We start from the raw sequence: 4179 nt of genomic DNA on the forward strand, positions 1-4179 counted from the left end.
CTTGGGGGGCAGTTGTGAGTCTGAGTGGTCACTTGGGGGGCAGTTGTGGGGCTGTTGTAGGTCTGGGAGATGACTGGAGGGCAGCTCTGGGTCTTTGGGGTCACTTGGAGGGCACTTGTGGGTCTGGGATTTCATTTGGGGGACACTTGGGGAACTGTTTTTGGTCTGGGTATCACTAGGGGGTCACTTGGGAGCAGTTTTGGGTGTAGGATGTTACTTGAGGGTCACCTGGGGGCAGTTGTGGGTATGGGGAGTACCCACAGAGCAAGAGGATTGGTTTAGAGAAGCCTCACTGCTCGTCGATGAGCTTGCAGTAGCGGCAGTGTCTGTCTCAGGCATTGGAGTAGCCCCATTGCTGTGGCTGGCACTGCAGCAGCTGCTGTTCTTGCTGCAGTGGCTGGAATAGCTGCAGTGTTTATGCCTATTGTTGCCATGTAGTAGCCACAGTCCCAGTCACAGGGATTGCAGTAGCTGCAGGGCTTGTGGCTGGCAATGAGAAGACGCAGGTCTTGTGCCTGGCAGTGAGAAGCCACAGTGCTTGTGGCTCGCACTGGAGAAGCCTCACTGCTTGTTGATGTGGTTGGAATACCTGCAGTGCCTGTTTTTCGAGTTGTAGCAGCCGCAGCACCTGTCCTTGGCATTGGAGTAACCCAAGGGCCTGCTGCCATGGTTGCAGTAGGCACAGTTCTTAGGGCTTGGGTTGGAGAAGCCTCACTGCTTGTCGATGGCGTTGGAGGAGCAGCAGTGTGTGTCACTGGCGTTGGAGAAGGCACAGTGCTTCTGGGTAGGGTTGATCTAGGCACTGCCTATGTTGCAGGCCTTAGAGTAGCCCCATTGCATCTTCCTAGAGTTGGAATGGCTGCAGAGCTTAAAACTGGTGGTGGAGCAACTGCAGTGCTTGTGCCTGGGGTTGGATTAGTCACAGTGCTTGTTGATGGGGCTGGAGTAGCCACAGTGCCTGTCCTTTGCATTCGAGTGGCTGATGTGTCTGTCACGGTACTTTGAGTACCCGCAGTGCATGTGGCTTGGTTTGGAGAAGCCTCACTGCTCGTCAATGAGGTTGCAGTAGCGGCAGTGTCTGTCTCAGGCATTGGAGTAGCCCCATTGTTCTGGCTGGCACTGCAGTAGCTGCTGTTCTTGTTGCAGTGGCTGGAATAGCTGCAGTGTTTATGCCTATCGTTGCCATGTAGTAGCCACTGTCCCACTCACTGGGGTTGCAGCAGCCACAGGGCTTCTGGCTGGCAATGAGAAGCTGCAGTGCTTGTGCTTGCACTGGAGAAGCCTCACTGTTGATGTGGCTGGAATACCTGCAGTGCCTGTCTTTGGAGTTGTAGCAGGCACTGCACCTGTCCTTGGCATTGGAGTAACCCATGGGCCTGCTGCCATGGTTGCAGTAGGCACAGTTCTTAGGGCTTGGGTTGGAGAAGCCTCACTGCTTGTCGATGGCATTGCAGGAGCAGCAGTGTTTGTCAGTGGCGCTGGAGAAGCCACAGTGCTTCTGGGTGGGGTTGATCTAGGCACTGCCTATGTTGTAGGCCTTAGAGTAGCCCCATTGCTCCTTCCTAGAGTTGGAATGGCTGCAGAGCTTAAAACTGGTGGTGGAGCAACTGAAGTACTTGCGCCTGGGGTTGGATTGTCCAAAATGCTTCTTGACAAGGCTGGAGTAGCCACAGGTCCTGTCCTTTACATTCGAGTGGCTGATGTGTCTGTCACGGTACTTTGAGTACCCTAAGTGCATGTGGCTTGGTTTGGAGAAGCCTCACTGCTCGTCAATGAGGTTGCAGTAGCGGAAGTGTCTGTGTCAGGCATTGGAGTAGCCCCGTTGCTGTGTCTGGCACTGCAGCAGCTGCTGTGGTTGTTGCAGTGGCTGGAATAGCTGCAGTGTTTATGCCTATTGTTGCTATGTAGTAGCCACTGTCCCAGTCACTGGGGCTGCAGTAGCCGCAGGGCTTGTGAATGGCAGTAAGAAGCCGCAGTGCTTGTGCCTCGCACTGGAGAAGCCTCACTGCTTGTTGATGGGTCACTGGTGTTGGAGAGGCTGCAGTGGTTGTGGCTGGCACTGGAGTAGCTGTAGTGCTTCTGGTAGGATTTGCAGTAGCCACAGTGTTTGTGCCTGGGGTTGATCTAGCCACTGCAAACGTTGCAGGCCTTAAGAGTAGCGACAGTGCTCCCTCCTAGAGTTGGAATAGCTGCATACCTGGAAACTGGTGGTGGAGCAGCTGCAGTGCTTGTGCCTGGGGTTGGGTTGTCCAAAGTGCTTGTTGATGGGGCTGGAGTAGCCACAGGTCCTGTCCTTTGCATTCGAGTGGCTGATGTGTCTGTCACGGTACTTTGAGTACCCGCAGTGCATGTGGCTTGGTTTGGAGAAGCCTCACTGCTCGTCAATGAGGTTGCAGTAGCGGCAGTGTCTGTCTCAGGCATTGGAGTAGCCCCGTTGCTGTGGCTGGCACTGCAGCAGCTGCTGTGCTTGTTGCAGTGGCTGGAATAGCTGCAGTGTTTATGCCTATCGTTGCCATGTAGTAGCCACTGTCCCACTCACTGGGGTTGCAGTAGCCGCAGGGCTTGTGGATGGCAGTGAGAAGCCGCAGTGCTTGTGGCTCGCACTGGAGAAGCCTCGCTGCTTGTTGATGTGGTTGGAATACCTGCAGTGCCCATCACTGGAGTTGCAGCAGCCACAGCATCTGTCTTTGGCATTGGAGTAGCCCATGTGCCTGCTGCCATGGTTGCAGTAGGCACAGTTCTTAGGGCTTGGGTTGGAGAAGCCTCACTGCTTGTTGATGGGGCTGCAGGAGCAGCAGTGTGTGTCACTGGTGTTGGAGAGGCTGCAGTGGTTGTGGCTTGCACTGGAGTAGCTGCAGTGTTTGCGGCTGGGGTTGTCATAGCCACTTTATACATAGCAGGCCTTAGAGTACCGCCATTGCTCCTTCCCAGAGATAGAGTAGCTGCAGAGCTTAAAACCGGTGGTGGAGTAACTGCAGTCCTTGTGCCTGGGGCTGGATTAACTGCAGGGCATGGTGAATTGGGTCGCACCAGCCACAGTGCCTGTCCTCGGCGTTTGAGTGGCCGATGTGTCTGTCGCTGTATTTGTAGTTGCTGCAGGGCTTGTGGCTTGGGTTTGAGAAGCCTCAGTGCTTGTCACTGAGTCTGGAGTAGCCACACTGCTTTTTTTGCCCTGGTTGGAATAGCAGCAGTGCATGTTGCTGGAGTTGTAGCTGTAGTGACAGTCCTTGCCATTGGAGTAGCCACGGTGCCTGTTGCCATTGTTGGTGTCACCGCAGTGGTTGTGGCTGGTGTTGGAGTAGCTGCAGTGCTCGTGGCGGGTGTTGGAGTAGCCGCTTTGTCTGTTGCTTTGCTGTCAGATCTTGTCTCTCCTCACTGCAGAGCGTGAGAGACTGAATCAGCCTTGCTCGGGGTAAGTGCTAATCAGAAACCACTATACAATCGGTGTGTTACCAGCGTTATCCTCACACTAAAGCCCAACCTCACCACTGCCCCAGCTACAAGGAGGAGATATAACTCTTATGAGGTGTCCCTCTGACACCTATTGCTCTCCAAAGAACCCAGAAACCAATCCCCACAAGCCCCCCAATAACTGCAAAAGTCCCCCCAAAACACCCAACCTCACCAAACTCCCAAACACCCAAAACCACCCGCTCTCCGCAAAACCCAACCTGCCAAAACCCCCAAACCCCACACTCCCCCCAAGAGGCACCCCCAGCTTACTTGCCCAGCTGCTGGCTCAGGCTGTGAGGGTGGAGGGCGGCTGTCTCCTGGGGCAGTGGATGTTTGCAGCCAAGGGTGGTTGAACACATCGTCCAGGGATGGCCTGTCGCGAGCTCTCATGGACAAGCACCACCTGATGAGGTGCTGGCATTCTGGGGAGAATCCGGGAACTGCCGCTCAGTTGCAGGAGGCTCCTGCCTACCTTGTGCCACCGTCCGCAGCGCCCAGGCCTGGGTGCGCTCAGAGCTGCACCCAGACCTCCTGCTCCATGACTCGGTTTGGAGGAGAGCAGGATGGCAGGACATGGGACACCTCCTCCAGCTGACCAAGGGAGATCAGCTGCCACCCCCTAAACCCCGACCTTCCCCTGCTGCTGCGAAGCCAGGTACCTACCGACAGAGATCCGGCGCTGGAAGAAGAGCTGCCCGCTGACGATGTCCTCGCAGCACCGGAAGG

This window comes from Pezoporus flaviventris, unplaced genomic scaffold, assembly GCF_033815535.1.
Source record: "Pezoporus flaviventris isolate CSIRO_AGI_PZ_B2104156 unplaced genomic scaffold, CSIRO_AGI_Pfla_v1 ptg000075l, whole genome shotgun sequence".
Lineage (NCBI taxonomy): Eukaryota > Metazoa > Chordata > Aves > Psittaciformes > Psittacidae > Pezoporus > Pezoporus flaviventris.